The sequence below is a fragment of the Oncorhynchus mykiss genome, unplaced genomic scaffold (genome assembly GCF_013265735.2).
Source record: "Oncorhynchus mykiss isolate Arlee unplaced genomic scaffold, USDA_OmykA_1.1 un_scaffold_292, whole genome shotgun sequence".
Classification (NCBI taxonomy): Eukaryota; Metazoa; Chordata; class Actinopteri; order Salmoniformes; family Salmonidae; genus Oncorhynchus; species Oncorhynchus mykiss.
In genome coordinates, this window is record NW_023493743.1 from 177,243 (window position 1) to 201,485 (window position 24,243).

Below are 24,243 nucleotides of genomic sequence, written 5' to 3' on the forward strand. Positions count from 1 at the left end.
CAAATCCCGCGAGAATTGACCCTATGGGAGTGAAATTAGTGCGTGCCACGAGAAAATAGGCTGTGCGTAGGGGCGCGAATTGGTCCCAGCCATTCCTTTGTTCCAGCACTCAAGAGAGGGGCAGACGATGGCCGATTGAATTGAAGTTTGTTTTGTGTGTCTAAAACATCATAAAGCTTGCTTCTGCACTTAGTTTGACCTGTTTAGTCGACATATAATATGTAATTTTGAAGTTTTGATGCGCAACTTTTCCGGACCAGAGGACGTTTTGGGTGCATTTCAGCTGATGTTATTAGCCTGTTAGATCTCTAGGGGCGCTATTTCATTTTTGGATAAAAAACGTTCCCGTTTTAAGTGCGATATTTTGTCACGAAAAGATGCTCGACTATGCATATTCTTGACAGTTTTGGAAAGAAAACACTCTGAAGTTTCAGAATCTGCAAAGATTTTGTCTGTAAGTGCCCCAGAACTCATTCTACAGGCGAAACCAAGATGATGCATCAACCAGGAATTAGCAGAATTTCTGAAGCTCTGTTTTCCATTGTCTCCTTATATGGCTGTGATTGCGCAAGGAATGAGCCTACACTTTCTGTCGTTCGCCCAAGGTCTTAGCAGCATTGTGACGTATTTGTAGGCATATCATTGGAAGATTGACCATAAGAGACTACATTTTCCAAGTGTCCGCCTGGTGTCCTGCGTGGAATTCGGTGCGCAATTGCCAGCTGCTTGTACTTTACCATTTGATTCAGGGGAGAAAGCATGTGTCCAAGAACGATGTATCAATGAAGAGATATGTGAAAAACACCTTGATGATTGATTCTAAACGTTTGCCATGTTTTCAGTCGATATTATGGAGTTAATTTGGAAAAAAGTTTGCGTTTTGAGGACTGAATTTTCGGGGTTTTTTTGGTAGCCAAATGTGATGTATAAAACGGAGCTATTTCTAATACACAAAGAATCTTTTTGGAAAAACTGAGCATCTGCTATCCAACTGAGAGTATCCTCATTGAAAACATCAGAAGTTCTTCAAAGGTAAATTATTTTATTTGAAGGCTTTTATGTTTTTGTTGAAATGTTGCGTGCTGGATGCTAACGCTAATGCTAACGCTAAATCCTTTGTTTGCTAGCTACTGTTACACAAATTATTGTTTTCCTATGGTTGAGAAGCATATTTTGAAAATCTGAGATGACAGTGTTGTTTACAAAAGGCTAAGCTTGCGAGATGGCATATTTATTTCATTTCATTTGCGATTTTCATGAATAGTTAACGTTGCATTATGGTAATGACCTTGAGGCTGTAGTCACGATACCGGATCCGGGTTTGGGAGATCAGAGAGGCTAACTAGGTGTCATTTACGTTACCTTAAGTCATTTATTTTTCAACTGGATTTTACAAAGGTGCATGACATGCAGGCGCTAAAAAGTTGTCAGGAGGGGGTTTCAAACCATGCCTATAGGGGAGTCTGCGACCTGAATGACTTAATGGTTATTTTCAATGCAATCGAGTTTTTCTTTTTCTTTTAGGGTTTAACAAGGTTTCTCACCTGTTACCTGTGGCTTGACTTTAGATGTGGCCAGTTCGATTACCCTGCAGACTATAAGAGTGTCTTCAGAATATGGCCAATTTGACATGAATTTAAAAATGCCTCAGATAGGGTCTGCATTTGAGAGTGTTTATTATGAATTGTTATTTCACTGTGTGAACTAAAAAACTGTCAGAAGTGGGATTTGAACCCACGCCTCCATGGGAGACTGCGACCTGAACGCAGCGCCTTAGACCGCTCGGCCATCCTGACTACAGCACAGTAACTGGGTATCGGGTTAAAGTGTATGCGGTAAAAGTAGAAATATGAACAACGCTCTAAAATCACCACAGAGACCAGAACAACTATGCACGATACTGACTTGCACTTTCAATAGTCATTTGTTTTTATAAATTAAAAAGTCCAGTCATTGATTTAAGACCTGTTAAGGATATGGCATACATATGCCCCCTTTGGAGAGATTGGGTACCCCTAGTAAACTGAAAAAAAATCTGTCAAAAATTGCTAATATATGCAAATAAAAATTATTATTGGATAGAAAACACTCTAAAGATTCTAAAACCGTTGGAATTATGTCTGTAAGTATAGCAGAACTCACAGGGCAGGCATTCTTCCAAACTATTTTTTGTGGCCATGAAAGTTGGAGCAACTTTGACGTCATGGCCCCCACCCTTCCCAACCAGTTATGATTCTGGGGAGACGTTCTATCTCTTCCGCTAGATGTCCTCTTTCAGTAGAGCTTTGAATCGTTCAAATCCCGCGAGAATTGACCCTATGGGAGTGAAATTAGTGCGTGCCACGAGAAAATAGGCTGTGCGTAGGGGCGCGAATTGGTCCCAGCCATTCCTTTGTTCCAGCACTCAAGAGAGGGGCAGACGATGGCCGATTGAATTGAAGTTTGTTTTGTGTGTCTAAAACATCATAAAGCTTGCTTCTGCACTTAGTTTGACCTGTTTAGTCGACATATAATATGTAATTTTGAAGTTTTGATGCGCAACTTTTCCGGACCAGAGGACGTTTTGGGTGCATTTCAGCTGATGTTATTAGCCTGTTAGATCTCTAGGGGCGCTATTTCATTTTTCATTTTTGGATAAAAAACGTTCCCGTTTTAAGCGCTAATACAAAGACGCAAGACTTGAAACCAAACGATGTATTGGGTAAGTCTGAAGCCTTCCAGAACATTCTGAACGAAGACCATCGAAGGTAAGGGAATATTTATGCTTAAATCTGTGTTTCTGTTGACTCCAACATTACGTAGAAATGTAGCTTGGAACTGAGCGCCGTCTCAGCATATTGAATAGTGTGCGATTTCTGTAACGTTAAAAGTAAATCTAACAAAGCGGTTGCATAAAGAAGCAGTGTATCTTTCTAACTATATGTAGAACATGTATATTTAGTCAAAGTTTATGATGTCTATTTACGTTACCTTGCCGCGCTACCTAGATTTCCTGCGGGCATTTTTGAGTAATTTCTGAACGTGAACTCACTGTAAATGGACATTTATGGATATAAATGGCATATTATTGAAAAAAAAAATGTAATGTGTAACATGTCATATTACTGTCATCTGATGAAGATTTTCAAAAGGTTAGTGAACGATTTATTTTTTAATCCTGCGTTTGTTGATTGCATGTTTTGGCTATTCAAATGAGCTGTGTCTGGTGGTGGTTTTACATATATATGTGCTATGTTTTCGCCGTAAAACATTTTAGAAATCTGACTTGCTGGCTAGATGAACAAGGTGTTTATCTTTCATTTGAGCTATGGACTTGGACTTGTTAATGTGTGGAGGTTAATTATTTTTAAGAATATTTTTGCGTTCCATGCGCCACCGTTTCAGCTGAACGTGGGAGGGTTGATTCCCAATTGGGAACCAATATCGTAGACAGGTTAACCTCAATATGGCCTTCAATGGGAAAGAGTAGTAAATCGCCATTGAATGAGCGCTAAACTGGCATCAGAATATGGCCATTCTGATATAAATGATAAAATTCCTCAGATAAGACTGAAAAAGTGTCTGGAAATATCAGCAACCATCAGGGTAAGAGTGACAACAGGTCCACATGGGGGAAATCCTTACAAATGGCTTAATGGGTCATTTCAACGCAATCGTGTTATTATTTATTTTTAGGGTTTAACAAGGCAGCTCACCTGTGACTTGACATTAGATGCGGCGACTTTGATTACCCTGCAGACGATATTTTTGTTCTTCCCGCCAATACAATCCACTGACAACGACCGACGAGTTCTGCATTCCGAGATTATTTTTGTTATTTGCCTGTTTGGGGCCCGCCTGTGAAATTGCGCGATTCTTGCAATTCTCTTTCAGCCTCTCATCAACTAGCTGTTTTTGCAGAATATTAAAAATACGTTAGTTATTCACTACTCATATTAACTAGGTGTCATTTACTTTACCTTAAGTCATTTATTTTTCAACTGGATTTTACAAAGGTGCATGACATGCAGGCGCTAAAAAGTTGTCAGGAGGGGGTTTCAAACCATGCCTATAGGGGAGTCTGCGACCTGAATGACTTAATGGTTATATCCAATGCAATCAAGTTTTTTCTTTTTCTTTTAGGGTTTAACAAGGTTTCTCACCTGTTACCTGTGGCTTGACTTTAGATGTGGCCAGTTCGATTACCCTGCAGACTATAAGAGTGTCTTCAGAATATGGCCAATTTGACATGAATTTAAAAATGCCTCAGATAGGACCAAAAAAGTGTCTGGAGCTTCCCGTCAGGGTAAGAGTGACAACAGGTTTCCACATGTCAAAATGGGGGAAATCTTAGCAAATGGCTTAATGGTTATTCATGAGAATCGTGTTGTTGTATTGTTGAGTGTATCATGGGATCTCACCTGAAATCTGTGGCTTGACTACAAACCTGTAACCTATGCTACTGTGGCCTATAGAGCTAGAAGGCTGGATAACCAGGTGTGTAAAGGTGTGAAGTGGGATAGATGGCCTGCAGTCCTATCCCAAATGGACAACTAATCCCTATGTACTTGCGGAGATCTGAGAGGATGCGATTGGTATAAGAAACACGACTAAACTTCAACCTCCGGAGGGGTCAAAAAAATGCATTTTCATTGTCGGCAGGATTTGAACCTACGCAGGAAGATCCTAATGGATTTCTAGTCCATCGCCTTAACCACTCGGCCACGACAACAGTGACAGAAGAAAACAGGCTTGTTAGGAGTGAATGGGCCAACAGGCATAGCCTACAGAAAGTGAAATTTAACAACTGAAAGATAATGCAGTAACTCATTATAATGCAATAACACAAAATGTTCCCCTCATTCATTTGTTATTAAGTCCAGCTGTTTTCTTATTTAACCTTGATCTTTGCTCAGCTCCAGAAGGTCTGCATTTGAGAGTGTTTATTATGAATTGTTATTTCACTGTGTGAAGTTGTTATTTCATCATTCTTATTATTACTGCTGAGCAGCATGACTCCTGAGAGGCACTAAAAAACTGTCACAAGTGGGATTTGAACCCACGCCTCCATAGGAGACTGCGACCTGAACGCAGCGCCTTAGACCGCTCGGCCATCCTGACTACAGCACAGTAACTGGGTATCGGGTTAAAGTGTATGCGGTAAAAGTAGAAATATGAACAAAGCTCTAAAATCACCACAGAGACCAGAACAACTATGCACGATACTGACTTGCACTTTCAATAGTCATTTGTTTTTATACATGAACAAGTCCAGTCATTGATTTAACCTCAATATGGCCTTCAATGGGAAAGAGTAGTAAATCGCCATTGAATGAGCGCTAAACTGGCATCAGAATATGGCCATTCTGATATAAATGATAAAATTCCTCAGATAAGACTGAAAAAGTGTCTGGAAATATCAGCAACCATCAGGGTAAGAGTGACAACAGGTCCACATGGGGGAAATCCTTACAAATGGCTTAATGGATCATTTCAACGCAATCGTGTTATTATTTATTTTTAGGGTTTAACAAGGCAGCTCACCTGTGACTTGACATTAGATGCGGCGACTTCGATTACCCTGCAGACGATATTTATGTTCTTCCCGCCAATATAATCCACTGACAACGACCGACGAGTTCTGCGTTCCGAGATTATTTTTGTTATTTGCCTGTTTGGGGCCCGCCTGTGAAATTGCGCGATTCTTGCAATTCTCTTTCAGCCTCTCATCAACTAGCTGTTTTTGCAGAATATTAAAAATACGATAGTTATTCACTACTCATATTAACTAGGTGTCATTTACGTTACCTTAAGTCTTTTATTTTTCAACTGGATTTTTACAAAGGTGCATGACATGCAGGCGCTAAAAAGTTGTCAGGAGGGGGTTTCAAACCATGCCTATAGGGTCTGCGACCTGAATGACTTAATGGTTATTTTCAATGCAATCAAGTTTTTTCTTTTTCTTTTAGGGTTTAACAAGGTTTCTCACCTGTTACCTGTGGCTTGACTTTAGATGTGGCCAGTTCGATTACCCTGCAGACTATAAGAGTGTCTTCAGAATATGGCCAATTTGACATGAATTTAAAAATGCCTCAGATAGGACCAAAAAAGTGTCTGGAGCTTCCCGTCAGGGTAAGAGTGACAACAGGTTTCCACATGTCAAAATGGGGGAAATCTTAGCAAATGGCTTCATGGTTATTCATGAGAATCGTGTTGTTGTATTGTTGAGTGTATCATGGGATCTCTCCTGAAATCTGTGGCTTGACTACAAACCTGTAACCTATGCTACTGTGGCCTATAGAGCTAGAAGGCTGGATAACCAGGTGTGTAAAGGTGTGAAGTGGGATAGATGGCCTGCAGTCCTATCCCAAATGGACAACTAATCCCTATGTACTTGTGGAGATCTGAGAGGATGCGATTGGTATAAGAAACACGACTAAACTTCAACCTCCGGAGGGGTCAAAAAAATGCAATTTCGTTGTCGGCAGGATTTGAACCTGCGCAGGAAGATCCTAATGGATTTCTAGTCCATCGCCTTAACCACTCGGCCACGACACCGTTGACAGAAGAAAACAGGCTTGTTAGGAGTGAATGGGCCAACAGGCATAGCCTACAGAAAGTGAAATTTAACAACTGAAAGATAATACAGTAACTCATTATAATGCAATAACACAAAATGTTCCCCTCATTCATTTGTTATTTAGTCCAGCTGTTTTCTTATTTAACCTTGATCTTTGCTCAGCTCCAGAAGGTCTGCATTTGAGAGTGTTTATTATGAATTGTTATTTCACTGTGTGAAGTTGTTATTTCATCATTCTTATTATTACTGCTGAGCAGCATAACTCCTGAGAGGCACTAAAAAACTGTCAGAAGTGGGATTTGAACCCACGCCTCCATGGGAGAATGCGACCTGAACGCAGCGCCTTAGACCGCTCGGCCATCCTGACTACAGCACAGTAACTGGGTATTGGGTTAAAGTGTATGCGGTAAAAGTAGAAATATGAACAACGCTCTAAAATCACCACAGAGACCAGAACAACTATGCACGATACTGACTTGCACTTTCAATAGTCATTTGTTTTTATAAATTAAAAAGTCCAGTCATTGATTTAACCTCAATATGGCCTTCAATGGGAAAGAGTAGTAAATCGTCATTGAATGAGCGCTAAACTGGCATCAGAATATGGCCATTCTGATAGAAATGATAAAATTCCTCAGATAAGACTGAAAAAGTGTCTGGAAATATCAGCAACCATCAGGGTAAGAGTGACAACAGGTCCACATGGGGGAAATCCTTACAAATGGCTTAATGGGTCATTTCAACGCAATCGTGTTATTATTTATTTTTAGGGTTTAACAAGTCAGCTCACCTGTGACTTGACATTAGATGCGGCGACTTCGATTACCCTGCAGACGATATTTTTGTTCTTCCCGCCAATACAATCCACTGACAACGACCGACGAGTTCTGCGTTCCGAGATTATTTTTGTTATTTGCCTGTTTGGGGCCCGCCTGTGAAATTGCGCGATTCTTGCAATTCTCTTTCAGCCTCTCATCAACTAGCTGTTTTTGCAGAATATTAAAAATACGATAGTTATTCACTACTCATATTAACTAGGTGTCATTTACGTTACCTTAAGTCATTTATTTTTCAACTGGATTTTACAAAGGTGCATGACATGCAGGCGCTAAAAAGTTGTCAGGAGGGGGTTTCAAACCATGCCTATAGGGGAGTCTGCGACCTGAATGACTTAATGGTTATTTTCAATGCAATCGAGTTTTTTCTTTTTCTTTTAGGGTTTAACAAGGTTTCTCACCTGTTACCTGTGGCTTGACTTTAGATGTGGCCAGTTCGATTACCCTGCAGACTATAAGAGTGTCTTCAGAATATGGCCAATTTGACATGAATTTAAAAATGCCTCAGATAGGACCAAAAAAGTGTCTGGAGCTTCCCGTCAGGGTAAGAGTGACAACAGGTTTCCACATGTCAAAATGGGGGAAATCTTAGCAAATGGCTTCATGGTTATTCATGAGAATCGTGTTGTTGTATTGTTGAGTGTATCATGGGATCTCATCTGAAATCTGTGGCTTGACTACAAACCTGTAACCTATGCTACTGTGGCCTATAGAGCTAGAAGGCTGGATAACCAGGTGTGTAAAGGTGTGAAGTGGGACAGATGGCCTGCAGTCCTATCCCAAATGGACAACTAATCCCTATGTACTTGCGGAGATCTGAGAGGATGCGATTGGTATAAGAAACACGACTAAACTTCAACCTCCGGAGGGGTCAAAAAAATGCATTTTCGTTGTCGGCAGGATTTGAACCTGCGCAGTAAGATCCTAATGGATTTCTAGTCTATCGCCTTAACCACTCGGCCACGACAACGTCGACAGAAGAAAACAGGCTTGTTAGGAGTGAATGGGCCAACAGGCATAGCCTACAGAAAGTGAAATTTAACAACTGAAAGATAATGCAGTAACTCATTATAATGCAATAACACAAAATGTTCCCCTCATTCATTTGTTATTAAGTCCAGCTGTTTTCTTATTTAACCTTGATCTTTGCTCAGCTCCAGAAGGTCTGCATTTGAGAGTGTTTATAATGAATTGTTATTTCACTGTGTGAAGTTCTTATTTCATCATTATTATTATTACTGCTGAGCAGCATGACTCCTGAGAGGCACTAAAAAACTGTCAGAAGTGGGATTTGAACCCACGCCTCCATGGGAGACTGCGACCTGAACGCAGCGCCTTAGACCGCTCGGCCATCCTGACTACAGCACAGTAACTGGGTATCGGGTTAAAGTGTATGCGGTAAAAGTAGAAATATGAACAACGCTCTAAAATCACCACAGAGACCAGAACAACTATGCACGATACTGACTTGCACTTTCAATAGTCATTTGTTTTTATAAATTAAAAAGTCCAGTCATTGATTTAACCTCAATATGGCCTTCAATGGGAAAGAGTAGTAAATCGCCATTGAATGAGCGCTAAACTGGCATCAGAATATGGCCATTCTGATATAAATGATAAAATTCCTCAGATAAGACTGAAAAAGTGTCTGGAAATATCAGCAACCATCATGGTAAGAGTGACAACAGGTCCACATGGGGGAAATCCTTACAAATGGCTTAATGGGTCATTTCAACGCAATCGTGTTATTATTTATTTTTAGGGTTTAACAAGGCAGCTCACCTGTGACTTGACATTAGATGCGGCGACTTCGATTACCCTGCAGACGATATTTATGTTCTTCCCGCCAATACAATCCACTGACAACGACCGACGAGTTCTGCGTTCCGAGATTATTTTTGTTATTTGCCTGTTTGGGGCCCGCCTGTGAAATTGCGCGATTCTTGCAATTCTCTTTCAGCCTCTCATCAACTAGCTGTTTTTGCAGAATATTAAAAATACGATAGTTATTCACTACTCATATTAACTAGGTGTCATTTACGTTACCTTAAGTCATTTATTTTTCAACTGGATTTTACAAAGGTGCATGACATGCAGGCGCTAAAAAGTTGTCAGGAGGGGGTTTCAAACCATGCCTATAGGGGAGTCTGCGACCTGAATGACTTAATGGTTATTTTCAATGCAATCGAGTTTTTTCTTTTTCTTTTAGGGTTTAACAAGGTTTCTCACCTGTTACCTGTGGCTTGACTTTAGATGTGGCCAGTTCGATTACCCTGCAGACTATAAGAGTGTCTTCAGAATATGGCCAATTTGACATGAATTTAAAAATGCCTCAGATAGGACCAAAAAAGTGTCTGGAGCTTCCCGTCAGGGTAAGAGTGACAACAGGTTTCCACATGTCAAAATGGGGGAAATCTTAGCAAATGGCTTCATGGTTATTCATGAGAATCGTGTTGTTGTATTGTTGAGTGTATCATGGGATCTCATCTGAAATCTGTGGCTTGACTACAAACCTGTAACCTATGCTACTGTGGCCTATAGAGCTAGAAGGCTGGATAACCAGGTGTGTAAAGGTGTGAAGTGGGACAGATGGCCTGCAGTCCTATCCCAAATGGACAACTAATCCCTATGTACTTGCGGAGATCTGAGAGGATGCGATTGGTATAAGAAACACGACTAAACTTCAACCTCCGGAGGGGTCAAAAAAATGCATTTTCGTTGTCGGCAGGATTTGAACCTGCGCAGTAAGATCCTAATGGATTTCTAGTCTATCGCCTTAACCACTCGGCCACGACAACGTCGACAGAAGAAAACAGGCTTGTTAGGAGTGAATGGGCCAACAGGCATAGCCTACAGAAAGTGAAATTTAACAACTGAAAGATAATGCAGTAACTCATTATAATGCAATAACACAAAATGTTCCCCTCATTCATTTGTTATTAAGTCCAGCTGTTTTCTTATTTAACCTTGATCTTTGCTCAGCTCCAGAAGGTCTGCATTTGAGAGTGTTTATAATGAATTGTTATTTCACTGTGTGAAGTTGTTATTTCATCATTCTTATTATTACTGCTGAGCAGCATGACTCCTGAGAGGCACTAAAAAACTGTCAGAAGTGGGATTTGAACCCACGCCTCCATGGGAGACTGCGACCTGAACGCAGCGCCTTAGACCGCTCGGCCATCCTGACTACAGCACAGTAACTGGGTATCGGGTTAAAGTGTATGCGGTAAAAGTAGAAATATGAACAACGCTCTAAAATCACCACAGAGACCAGAACAACTATGCACGATACTGACTTGCACTTTCAATAGTCATTTGTTTTTATAAATTAAAAAGTCCAGTCATTGATTTAACCTCAATATGGCCTTCAATGGGAAAGAGTAGTAAATCGCCATTGAATGAGCGCTAAACTGGCATCAGAATATGGCCATTCTGATATAAATGATAAAATTCCTCAGATAAGACTGAAAAAGTGTCTGGAAATATCAGCAACCATCATGGTAAGAGTGACAACAGGTCCACATGGGGGAAATCCTTACAAATGGCTTAATGGGTCATTTCAACGCAATCGTGTTATTATTTATTTTTAGGGTTTAACAAGGCAGCTCACCTGTGACTTGACATTAGATGCGGCGACTTCGATTACCCTGCAGACGATATTTATGTTCTTCCCGCCAATACAATCCACTGACAACGACCGACGAGTTCTGCGTTCCGAGATTATTTTTGTTATTTGCCTGTTTGGGGCCCGCCTGTGAAATTGCGCGATTCTTGCAATTCTCTTTCAGCCTCTCATCAACTAGCTGTTTTTGCAGAATATTAAAAATACGATAGTTATTCACTACTCATATTAACTAGGTGTCATTTACGTTACCTTAAGTCATTTATTTTTCAACTGGATTTTACAAAGGTGCATGACATGCAGGCGCTAAAAAGTTGTCAGGAGGGGGTTTCAAACCATGCCTATAGGGGAGTCTGCGACCTGAATGACTTAATGGTTATTTTCAATGCAATCAAGTTTTTTCTTTTTCTTTTAGGGTTTAACAAGGTTTCTCACCTGTTACCTGTGGCTTGACTTTAGATGTGGCCAGTTCGATTACCCTGCAGACTATAAGAGTGTCTTCAGAATATGGCCAATTTGACATGAATTTAAAAATGCCTCAGATAGGACCAAAAAAGTGTCTGGAGCTTCCCGTCAGGGTAAGAGTGACAACAGGTTTCCACATGTCAAAATGGGGGAAATCTTAGCAAATGGCTTCATGGTTATTCATGAGAATCATGTTGTTGTATTGTTGAGTGTATCATGGGATCTCACCTGAAATCTGTGGCTTGACTACAAACCTGTAACCTATGCTACTGTGGCCTATAGAGCTAGAAGGCTGGATAACCAGGTGTGTAAAGGTTTGAAGTGGGACAGATGGCCTGCAGTCCTATCCCAAATGGACAACTAATCCCTATGTACTTGTGGAGATCTGAGAGGATGCGATTGGTATAAGAAACACGACTAAACTTCAACCTCCGGAGGGGTCAAAAAAATGCAATTTCGTTGTCGGCAGGATTTGAACCTGCGCAGGAAGATCCTAATGGATTTCTAGTCCATCGCCTTAACCACTCGGCCACGACACCGTTGACAGAAGAAAACAGGCTTGTTAGGAGTGAATGGGCCAACAGGCATAGCCTACAGAAAGTGAAATTTAACAACTGAAAGATAATGCAGTAACTCATTATAATGCAATAACACAAAATGTTCCCCTCATTCATTTGTTATTAAGTCCAGCTGTTTTCTTATTTAACCTTGATCTTTGCTCAGCTCCAGAAGGTCTGCATTTGAGAGTGTTTATAATGAATTGTTATTTCACTGTGTGAAGTTGTTATTTCATCATTCTTATTATTACTGCTGAGCAGCATGACTCCTGAGAGGCACTAAAAAACTGTCAGAAGTGGGATTTGAACCCACGCCTCCATGGGAGACTGCGACCTGAACGCAGCGCCTTAGACCGCTCGGCCATCCTGACTACAGCACAGTAACTGGGTATCGGGTTAAAGTGTATGCGGTAAAAGTAGAAATATGAACAACGCTCTAAAATCCCCACAGAGACCAGAACAACTATGCACGATACTGACTTGCACTTTCAATAGTCATTTGTTTTTATAAATTAAAAAGTCCAGTCATTGATTTAACCTCAATATGGCCTTCAATGGGAAAGAGTAGTAAATCGTCATTGAATGAGCGCTAAACTGGCATCAGAATATGGCCATTCTGATATAAATGATAAAATTCCTCAGATAAGACTGAAAAAGTGTCTGGAAATATCAGCAACCATCAGGGTAAGAGTGACAACAGGTCCACATGGGGGAAATCCTTACAAATGGCTTAATGGGTCATTTCAACGCAATCGTGTTATTATTTATTTTTAGGGTTTAACAAGGCAGCTCACCTGTGACTTGACATTAGATGCGGCGACTTCGATTGCCCTGCAGACGATATTTATGTTCTTCCAGCCAATACAATCCACTGACAACGACCGACGAGTTCTGCGTTCCGAGATTATTTTTGTTATTTGCCTGTTTGGGGCCCGCCTGTGAAATTGCGCGATTCTTGCAATTCTCTTTCAGCCTCTCATCAACTAGCTGTTTTTGCAGAATATTACAAATATGATAGTTATTCACTACTCATATTAACTAGGTGTCATTTACGTTACCTTAAGTCTTTTATTTTTCAACTGGATTTTACAAAGGTGCATGACATGCAGGCGCTAAAAAGTTGTCAGGAGGGGGTTTCAAACCATGCCTATAGGGTCTGCGACCTGAATGACTTCATGGTTATTTTCAATGCAATCAAGTTTTTTCTTTTTCTTTTAGGGTTTAACAAGGTTTCTCACCTGTTACCTGTGGCTTGACTTTAGATGTGGCCAGTTCGATTACCCTGCAGACTATAAGAGTGTCTTCAGAATATGGCCAATTTGAAATGAATTTAAAAATGCCTCAGATAGGACCAAAAAAGTGTCTGGAGCTTCCCGTCAGGGTAAGAGTGACAACAGGTTTCCACATGTCAAAATGGGGGAAATCTTAGCAAATGGCTTCATGGTTATTCATGAGAATCGTGTTGTTGTATTGTTGAGTGTATCATGGGATCTCACCTGAAATCTGTGGCTTGACTACAAACCTGTAACCTATGCTACTGTGGCCTATAGAGCTAGAAGGCTGGATAACCAGGTGTGTAAAGGTGTGAAGTGGGACAGATGGCCTGCAGTCCTATCCCAAATGGACAACTAATTCCTATGTACTTGTGGAGATCTGAGAGGATGCGATTGGTATAAGAAACACAACTAAACTTCAACCTCCGGAGGGGTCAAAAAAATGCAATTTCGTTGTCGGCAGGATTTGAACCTGCGCAGGAAGATCCTAATGGATTTCTAGTCCATCGCCTTAACCACTCGGCCACGACACCGTTGACAGAAGAAAACAGGCTTGTTAGGAGTGAATGGGCCAACAGGCATAGCCTACAGAAAGTGAAATTTAACAACTAAAAGATAATGCAGTAACTCATTATAATGCAATAACACAAAATGTTCCCCTCATTCATTTGTTATTAAGTCCAGCTGTTTTCTTATTTAACCTTGATCTTTGCTCAGCTCCAGAAGGTCTGCATTTGAGAGTGTTTATTATGAATTGTTATTTCACTGTGTGAAGTTGTTATTTCATCATTCTTATTATTACTGCTGAGAAGCATGACTCCTGAGAGGCACTAAGAAACTGTCAGAAGTGGGATTTGAACCCACGCCTCCATGGGAGACTGCGACCTGAACGCAGCGCCTTAGACCGCTCGGCCATCCTGACTACAGCACAGTAACTGGGTATCGGGTTAAAGTGTATGCGGTAAAAGTAGAAATATGAACAACGCTCTAAAATCACCACAGAGACCAGAACAACTATGCACGATACTGACTTGCACTTTCAATAGTCATTTGTTTTTATAAATTAAAAAGTCCAGTCATTGATTTAACCTCAATATGGCCTTCAATGGGAAAGAGTAGTAAATCGTCATTGAATGAGCGCTAAACTGGCATCAGAATATGGCCATTCTGATATAAATGATAAAATTCCTCAGATAAGACTGAAAAAGTGTCTGGAAATATCAGCAACCATCAGGGTAAGAGTGACAACAGGTCCACATGGGGGAAATCCTTAAAAATGGCTTAATGAGTCATTTCAACGCAATCGTGTTATTATTTATTTTTAGGGTTTAACAAGGCAGCTCACCTGTGACTTGACATTAGATGTGGCGACTTCGATTACCCTGCAGACTATATTTTTGTTCTTCCCGCCAATACAATCCACTGACAACGACCGACGAGTTCTGCGTTCCGAGATTATTTTTGTTATTTGCCTGTTTGGGGCCCGCCTGTGAAATTGCGCGATTCTTGCAATTCTCTTTCAGCCTCTCATCAACTAGCTGTTTTTGCAGAATATTAAAAATACGATAGTTATTCACTACTCATATTAACTAGGTGTCATTTACGTTACCTTAAGTCATTTATTTTTCAACTGGATTTTACAAAGGTGCATGACATGCAGGCGCTAAAAAGTTGTCAGGAGGGGGTTTCAAACCATGCCTATAGGGGAGTCTGCGACCTGAATGACTTAATGGTTATTTTCAATGCAATCAAGTTTTTTCTTTTTCTTTTAGGGTTTAACAAGGTTTCTCACCTGTTACCTGTGGCTTGACTTTAGATGTGGCCAGTTCGATTACCCTGCAGACTATAAGAGTGTCTTCAGAATATGGCCAATTTGACATGAATTTAAAAATGCCTCAGATAGGACCAAAAAAGTGTCTGGAGCTTCCCGTCAGGGTAAGAGTGACAACAGGTTTCCACATGTCAAAATGGGGGAAATCTTAGCAAATGGCTTAATGGTTATTCATGAGAATCGTGTTGTTGTATTGTTGAGTGTATCATGGGATCTCACCTGAAATCTGTGGCTTGACTACAAACCTGTAACCTATGCAACTGTGGCCTATAGAGCTAGAAGGCTGGATAACCAGGTGTGTAAAGGTGTGAAGTGGGATAGATGGCCTGCAGTCCTATCCCAAATGGACAACTAATCCCTATGTACTTGCGGAGATCTGAGAGGATGCGATTGGTATAAGAAACACGACTAAACTTCAACCTCCGGAGGGGTCAAAAAAATGCATTTTCATTGTCGGCAGGATTTGAACCTGCGCAGGAAGATCCTAATGGATTTCTAGTCCATCGCCTTAACCACTCGGCCACGACAACGTTGACAGAAGAAAACAGGCTTGTTAGGAGTGAATGGGCCAACAGGCATAGCCTACAGAAAGTGAAATTTAACAACTGAAAGATAATGCAGTAACTCATTATAATGCAATAACACAAAATGTTCCCCTCATTCATTTGTTATTAAGTCCAGCTGTTTTCTTATTTAACCTTGATCTTTGCTCAGCTCCAGAAGGTCTGCATTTGAGAGTGTTTATTATGAATTGTTATTTCACTGTGTGAAGTTGTTATTTCATCATTCTTATTATTACTGCTGAGCAGCATGGCTCCTGAGAGGCACTAAAAAACTGTCAGAAGTGGGATTTGAACCCACGCCTCCATGGGAGACTGCGACCTGAACGCAGCGCCTTAGACCGCTCGGCCATCCTGACTACAGCACAGTAACTGGGTATCGGGTTAAAGTGTATGCGGTAAAAGTAGAAATATGAACAACGCTCTAAAATCACCACAGAGACCAGAACAACTATGCACGATACTGACTTGCACTTTCAATAGTCATTTGTTTTTATAAATTAAAAAGTCCAGTCATTGATTTAACCTCAATATGGCCTTCAATGGGAAAGAGTAGTAAATCGTCATTGAATGAGCGCTAAACTGGCATCAGAATATGGCCATTCTGATATAAATGATAAAATTCCTCAGATAAGACTGAAAAAGTGTCTGGAAATATCAGCAACCATCAGGGTAAGAGTGACAACAGGTCCACATGGGGGAAATCCTTACAAATGGCTTAATGAGTCATTTCAACGCAATCGTGTTATTATTTATTTTTAGGGTTTAACAAGGCAGCTCAACTGTGACTTGACATTAGATTTGGCGACTTCGATTACCCTGCAGACAATATTTTTGTTCTTCCCGCCAATACAATCCACTGACAACGACCGACGAGTTCTGCGTTCCGAGATTATTTTTGTTATTTGCCTGTTTGGGGCCCGCCTGTGAAATTGCGCGATTCTTGCAATTCTCTTTCAGCCTCTCATCAACTAGCTGTTTTTGCAGAATATTAAAAATACTATAGTTATTCACTACTCATATTAACTAGGTGTCATTTACGTTACCTTAAGTCATTTATTTTTCAACTGGATTTTACAAAGGTGCATGACATGCAGGCGCTAAAAAGTTGTCAGGAGGGGGTTTCAAACCATGCCTATAGGGGAGTCTGCGACCTGAATGACTTAATGGTTATTTTCAATGCAATCAAGTTTTTTCTTTTTCTTTTAGGGTTTAACAAGGTTTCTCACCTGTTACCTGTGGCTTGACTTTAGATGTGGCCAGTTCGATTACCCTGCAGACTATAAGAGTGTCTTCAGAATATGGCCAATTTGACATGAATTTAAAAATGCCTCAGATAGGACCAAAAAAGTGTCTGGAGCTTCCCGTCAGGGTAAGAGTGACAACAGGTTTCCACATGTCAAAATGGGGGAAATCTTAGCAAATGGCTTAATGGTTATTCATGAGAATCGTGTTGTTGTATTGTTGAGTGTATCATGGGATCTCACCTGAAATCTGTGGCTTGACTACAAACCTGTAACCTATGCAACTGTGGCCTATAGAGCTAGAAGGCTGGATAACCAGGTGTGTAAAGGTGTGAAGTGGGATAGATGGCCTGCAGTCCTATCCCAAATGGACAACTAATCCCTATGTACTTGCGGAGATCTGAGAGGATGCGATTGGTATAAGAAACACGACTAAACTTCAACCTCCGGAGGGGTCAAAAAAATGCATTTTCATTGTCGGCAGGATTTGAACCTGCGCAGGAAGATCCTAATGGATTTCTAGTCCATCGCCTTAACCACTCGGCCACGACAACGTTGACAGAAGAAAACAGGCTTGTTAGGAGTGAATGGGCCAACAGGCATAGCCTACAGAAAGTGAAATTTAACAACTGAAAGATAATGCAGTAACTCATTATAATGCAATAACACAAAATGTTCCCCTCATTCATTTGTTATTAAGTCCAGCTGTTTTCTTATTTAACCTTGATCTTTGCTCAGCTCCAGAAGGTCTGCATTTGAGAGTGTTTATTATGAATTGCTATTTCACTGTGTGAAGTTGTTATTTCATCATTCTTATTATTACTGCTGAGCAGCATGACTCCTGAGAGGCACTAAAAAACTGTCAGAAGTGGGATTTGAACCCACGCCTCCATGGGAGACTGCAACCTGAACGCAGCGCCTTAGAACGCTCGGCCATCCTGACTACAGCACAGTAACTGGGTATCGGGTTAAAGTGTATGCGGTAAAAGTAGAAATATGAACAACGCTCTAAAATCACCACAGAGACCAGAACAACTATGCACGATACTGACTTGCACTTTCAATAGTCATTTGTTTTTATAAATTAAAAAGTCCAGTCATTGATTTAACCTCAATATGGCCTTCAATGGGAAAGAGTAGTAAATCGTCATTGAATGAGCGCTAAACTGGCATCAGAATATGGCCATTCTGATATAAATGATAAAATTCCTCAGATAAGACTGAAAAAGTGTCTGGAAATATCAGCAACCATCAGGGTAAGAGTGACAACAGGTCCACATGGGGGAAATCCTTACAAATGGCTTAATGGGTCATTTCAACGCAATCGTGTTATTATTTATTTTTAGGGTTTAACAAGGCAGCTCACCTGTGACTTGACATTAGATGCGGCGACTTCGATTACCCTGCAGACGATATTTTTGTTCTTCCCGCCAATACAATCCACTGACAACGACCGACGAGTTCTGCGTTCCGAGATTATTTTTGTTATTTGCCTGTTTGGGGCCCGCCTGTGAAATTGCGCGATTCTTGCAATTCTCTTTCAGCCTCTCATCAACTAGCTGTTTTTGCAGAATATTAAAAATACGATAGTTATTCACTACTCATATTAACTAGGTGTCATTTACGTTACCTTAAGTCATTTATTTTTCAACTGGATTTTACAAAGGTGCATGACATGCAGGCGCTAAAAAGTTGTCAGGAGGGGGTTTCAAACCATGCCTATAGGGGAGTCTGCGACCTGAATGACTTAATGGTTATTTTCAATGCAATCGAGTTTTTTCTTTTTCTTTTAGGGTTTAACAAGGTTTCTCACCTGTTACCTGTGGCTTGACTTTAGATGTGGCCAGTTGGATTACCCTGCAGACTATAAGAGTGTCTTCAGAATATGGCCAATTTGACATGAATTTAAAAATGCCTCAGATAGGACCAAAAAAGTGTCTGGAGCTTCCCGTCAGGGTAAGAGTGACAACAGGTTTCCACATGTCAAAATGGGGGAAATCTTAGCAAATGGCTTCATGGTTATTCATGAGAATCGTGTTGTTGTATTGTTGAGTGTATCATGGGATCTCACCTGAAATCTGTGGCTTGACTACAAACCTGTAACCTATGCTACTGTGGCCTAGAGAGCTAGTAGGCTGGATAACCAGGTGTGTAAAGGTGTGAAGTGGGATAGATGGCCTGCAGTCCTATCCCAAATGGACAACTAATCCCTATGTACTTGCGGAGATCTGAGAGGATGCGATTGGTATAAGAAACACGACTAAACTTCAACCTCGGGAGGGGTCAAAAAAATGCATTTTCGTTGTCGGCAGGATTTGAACCTGCGCAGGAAAGATCCTAATGGATTTCTAGTCCATCGCCTTAACCACTCGGCCACGACAACGTTGACAGAAGAAAACAAGCTTGTTAGGAGTGAATGGGCCAACAGGCATAGCCTACAGAAAGTGAAATTTAACAACTGAAAGATAATGTAGTAACTCATTATAATGCAATAACACAAAATGTTCCCCTCATTAATTTGTTATTAAGTCCAGCTGTTTTCTTATTTAACCTTGATCTTTGCTCAGCTCCAGAAGGTCTGCATTTGAGAGTGTTTATTATGAATTGTTATTTCACTGTGTGAAGTTGTTATTTCATCATTCTTATTATTACTGCTGAGCAGCATGACTCCTGAGAGGCACTAAAAAACTGTCAGAAGTGGGATTTGAACCCACACCTCCATGGGAGACTGCGACCTGAACGCAGCAGCCTTAGACCGCTCGGCCATCCTGACTACAGCACAGTAATTGGGTATCGGGTTAAAGTGTATGCGGTAAAAGTAGAAATATGAACAACGCTCTAAAATCACCACAGAGACCAGAACAACTATGCACGATACTGACTTGCACTTTCAATAGTCATTTGTTTTTATAAATTAAAAAGTCCATTCATTGATTTAACCTCAATATGGCCTTCAATGGGAAAGAGTAGTAAATCGCCATTGAATGAGCGCTAAACTGGCATCAGAATATGGCCATTCTGATATAAATGATAAAATTCCTCAGATAAGACTGAAAAAGTGTCTGGAAATATCAGCAACCATCAGGGTAAGAGTGACAACAGGTCCACATGGGGGAAATCCTTACAAATGGCTTAATGGGTCATTTCAACGCAATCGTGTTATTATTTATTTTTAGGGTTTAACAAGGCAGCTCACCTGTGACTTGACATTAGATTTGGCGACTTCGATTACCCTGCAGACGATATTTTTGTTCTTCCCGCCAATACAATCCACTGACAACGACCGACGAGTTCTGCGTTCCGAGATTATTTTTGTTATTTGCCTGTTTGGGGCCCGCCTGTGGAATTGCGCGATTCTTGCAATTCTCTTTCAGCCTCTCATCAACTAGCTGTTTTTGCAGAATATTAAAAATACGATAGTTATTCACTACTCATATTAACTAGGTGTCATTTACATTACCTTAAGTCATTTATTTTTCAACTGGATTTTATAAAGGTGCATGACATGCAGGCGCTAAAAAGTTGTCAGGAGGGGGTTTCAAACCATGCCTATAGGGGAGTCTGCGACCTGAATGACTTAATGGTTATTTTCAATGCAATCAAGTTTTTTCTTTTTCTTTTAGGGTTTAACAAGGTTTCTCACCTGTTACCTGTGGCTTGACTTTAGATGTGGCCAGTTCGATTACCCTGCAGACTATAAGAGTGTCTTCAGAATATGGCCAATTTGACATGAATTTAAAAATGCCTCAGATAGGACCAAAAAAGTGTCTGGAGCTTCCCGTCAGGGTAAGAGTGACAACAGGTTTCCACATGTCAAAATGGGGGAAATCTTAGCAAATGGCTTAATGGTTATTCATGAGAATCGTGTTGTTGTATTGTTAAGTGTATCATGGGATCTCACCTGAAATCTGTGGCTTGACTACAAACCTGTAACCTATGCAACTGTGGCCTATAGAGCTAGAAGGCTGGATAACCAGGTGTGTAAAGGTGTGAAGTGGGATAGATGGCCTGCAGTCCTATCCCAAATGGACAACTAATCCCTATGTACTTGCGGAGATCTGAGAGGATGCGATTGGTATAAGAAACACGACTAAACTTCAACCTCCGGAGGGGTCAAAAAAATGCATTTTCATTGTCGGCAGGATTTGAACCTGTGCAGGAAGATCCTAATGGATTTCTAGTCCATCGCCTTAACCACTCGGCCACGACAACGTTGACAGAAGAAAACAGGCTTGTTAGGAGTGAATGGGCCAACAGGCATAGCCTACAGAAAGTGAAATTTAACAACTGAAAGATAATGCAGTAACTCATTATAATGCAATAACACAAAATGTTCCCCTCATTCATTTGTTATTAAGTCCAGCTGTTTTCTTATTTAACCTTGATCTTTGCTCAGCTCCAGAAGGTCTGCATTTGAGAGTGTTTATTATGAATTGTTATTTCAATTTGTGAAGTTGTTATTTCATCATTCTTATTATTACTGCTGAGCAGCATGGCTCCTGAGAGGCACTAAAAAACTGTCAGAAGTGGGATTTGAACCCACGCCTCCATGGGAGACTGCGACCTGAACGCAGCGCCTTAGACCGCTCGGCCATCCTGACTACAGCACAGTAACTGGGTATCGGGTTAAAGTGTATGCGGTAAAAGTAGAAATATGAACAACGCTCTAAAATCACCACAGAGACCAGAACAACTATGCACGATACTGACTTGCACTTTCAATAGTCATTTGTTTTTATAAATTAAAAAGTCCAGTCATTGATTTAACCTCAATATGGCCTTCAATGGGAAAGAGTAGTAAATCGTCATTGAATGAGCGCTAAACTGGCATCAGAATATGGCCATTCTGATATAAATGATAAAATTCCTCAGATAAGACTGAAAAAGTGTCTGGAAATATCAGCAACCATCAGGGTAAGAGTGACAACAGGTCCACATGGGGGAAATCCTTACAAATGGCTTAATGGGTCATTTCAACGCAATCGTGTTATTATTTATTTTTAGGGTTTAACAAGGCAGCTCACCTGTGACTTGACATTAGATGTGGCGACTTCGATTACCCTGCAGACGATATTTTTGTTCTTCCCGCCAATACAATCCACTGACAACGACCGACGAGTTCTGCGTTCCGAGATTATTTTTGTTATTTGCCTGTTTGGGGCCCGCCTGTGAAATTGCGCGATTCTTGCAATTCTCTTTCAGCCTCTCATCAACTAGCTGTTTTTGCAGAATATTAAAAATACGATAGTTATTCACTACTCATATTAACTAGGTGTCATTTACGTTACCTTAAGTCATTTATTTTTCAACTGGATTTTACAAAGGTGCATGACATGCAGGCGCTAAAAAGTTGTCAGGAGGGGGTTTCAAACCATGCCTATAGGGGAGTCTGCGACCTGAAATGACTTAATGGTTATTTTCAATGCAATCAAGTTTTTTCTTTTTCTTTTAGGGTTTAACAAGGTTTCTCACCTGTTACCTGTGGCTTGACTTTAGATGTGGCCAGTTCGATTACCCTGCAGACTATAAGAGTGTCTTCAGAATATGGCCAATTTGACATGAATTTAAAAATGCCTCAGATAGGACCAAAAAAGTGTCTGGAGCTTCCCGTCAGGGTAAGAGTGACAACAGGTTTCCACATGTCAAAATGGGGGAAATCTTAGCAAATGGCTTAATGGTTATTCATGAGAATCGTGTTGTTGTATTGTTGAGTGTATCATGGGATCTCACCTGAAATCTGTGGCTTGACTACAAACCTGTAACCTATGCAACTGTGGCCTATAGAGCTAGAAGGCTGGATAACCAGGTGTGTAAAGGTGTGAAGTGGGATAGATGGCCTGCAGTCCTATCCCAAATGGACAACTAATCCCTATGTACTTGCGGAGATCTGAGAGGATGCGATTGGTATAAGAAACACGACTAAACTTCAACCTCCGGAGGGGTCAAAAAAATGCATTTTCATTGTCGGCAGGATTTGAACATGCGCAGGAAGATCCTAATGGATTTCTAGTCCATCGCCTTAACCACTCGGCCACGACAACGTTGACAGAAGAAAACAGGCTTGTTAGGAGTGAATGGGCCAACAGGCATAGCCTACAGAAAGTGAAATTTAACAACTGAAAGATAATGCAGTAACTCATTATAATGCAATAACACAAAATGTTCCCCTCATTCATTTGTTATTAAGTCCAGCTGTTTTCTTATTTAACCTTGATCTTTGCTCAGCTCCAGAAGGTCTGCATTTGAGAGTGTTGATTATGAATTGTTATTTCACTGTGTGAAGTTGTTATTTCATCATTCTTATTATTACTGCTGAGCAGCATGACTCCTGAGAGGCACTAAAAAACTGTCAGAAGTGGGATTTGAACCCACGCCTCCATGGGAGACTGCGACCTGAACGCAGCGCCTTAGACCGCTCGGCCATCCTGACTACAGCACAGTAATTGGGTATCGGGTTAAAGTGTATGCGGTAAAAGTAGAAATATGAACAACGCTCTAAAATCACCACAGAGACCAGAACAACTATGCACGATACTGACTTGCACATTCAATAGTCATTTGTTTTTATAAATTAAAAAGTCCAGTCATTGATTTAACCTCAATATGGCCTTCAATGGGAAAGAGTAGTAAATCGCCATTGAATGAGCGCTAAACTGGCATCAGAATATGGCCATTCTGATATAAATGATAAAATTCCTCAGATAAGACTGAAAAAGTGTCTGGAAATATCAGCAACCATCAGGGTAAGAGTGACAACAGGTCCACATGGGGGAAATCCTTACAAATGGCTTAATGGGTCATTTCAACGCAATCGTGTTATTATTTATTTTTAGGGTTTAACAAGGCAGCTCACCTGTGACTTGACATTAGATGTGGCGACTTCGATTACCCTGCAGACGATATTTTTGTTCTTCCCGCCAATACAATCCACTGACAACGACCGACGAGTTCTGCGTTCCGAGATTATTTTTGTTATTTGCCTGTTTGGGGCCCGCCTGTGAAATTGCGCGATTCTTGCAATTCTCTTTCAGCCTCTCATCAACTAGCTGTTTTTGCAGAATATTAAAAATACGATAGTTATTCACTACTCATATTAACTAGGTGTCATTTACGTTACCTTAAGTCATTTATTTTTCAACTGGATTTTACAAAGGTGCATGACATGCAGGCGCTAAAAAGTTGTCAGGAGGTGGTTTCAAACCATGCCTATAGGGGAGTCTGCGACCTGAATGACTTAATGGTTATTTTCAATGCAATCAAGTTTTTTCTTTTTCTTTTAGGGTTTAACAAGGTTT

The 24,243-nt window shown here is 40.6% G+C and overlaps 11 non-coding genes across 11 annotated transcripts; all 11 read right to left on the bottom strand.

Moving 5' to 3' along the window:
- Positions 1-1,713: 1,713 nt before the first annotated feature.
- trnal-cag lies at positions 1,714-1,796 on the bottom strand. The gene has a single exon. It is a non-coding gene; the product is annotated as a tRNA-Leu (tRNA).
- Positions 1,797-8,671: 6,875 nt separating this feature from the next.
- trnal-cag lies at positions 8,672-8,754 on the bottom strand. The gene has a single exon. It is a non-coding gene; the product is annotated as a tRNA-Leu (tRNA).
- A 1,745-nt stretch (positions 8,755-10,499) lies between these two features.
- trnal-cag lies at positions 10,500-10,582 on the bottom strand. The gene has a single exon. It is a non-coding gene; the product is annotated as a tRNA-Leu (tRNA).
- A 1,745-nt stretch (positions 10,583-12,327) lies between these two features.
- Positions 12,328-12,410, bottom strand: trnal-cag. The gene has a single exon. It is a non-coding gene; the product is annotated as a tRNA-Leu (tRNA).
- A 1,742-nt stretch (positions 12,411-14,152) lies between these two features.
- Positions 14,153-14,235, bottom strand: trnal-cag. Its single transcript has one exon. It is a non-coding gene; the product is annotated as a tRNA-Leu (tRNA).
- A 1,357-nt stretch (positions 14,236-15,592) lies between these two features.
- trnas-aga lies at positions 15,593-15,674 on the bottom strand. The gene has a single exon. It is a non-coding gene; the product is annotated as a tRNA-Ser (tRNA).
- Positions 15,675-15,980: 306 nt separating this feature from the next.
- trnal-cag lies at positions 15,981-16,063 on the bottom strand. Its single transcript has one exon. It is a non-coding gene; the product is annotated as a tRNA-Leu (tRNA).
- Positions 16,064-17,420: 1,357 nt separating this feature from the next.
- trnas-aga lies at positions 17,421-17,502 on the bottom strand. Its single transcript has one exon. It is a non-coding gene; the product is annotated as a tRNA-Ser (tRNA).
- Positions 17,503-19,248: 1,746 nt separating this feature from the next.
- On the bottom strand, positions 19,249-19,331 carry trnas-aga. The gene has a single exon. It is a non-coding gene; the product is annotated as a tRNA-Ser (tRNA).
- Positions 19,332-21,466: 2,135 nt separating this feature from the next.
- Positions 21,467-21,549, bottom strand: trnal-cag. Its single transcript has one exon. It is a non-coding gene; the product is annotated as a tRNA-Leu (tRNA).
- A 1,746-nt stretch (positions 21,550-23,295) lies between these two features.
- Positions 23,296-23,378, bottom strand: trnal-cag. Its single transcript has one exon. It is a non-coding gene; the product is annotated as a tRNA-Leu (tRNA).
- Positions 23,379-24,243: the final 865 nt, after the last annotated feature.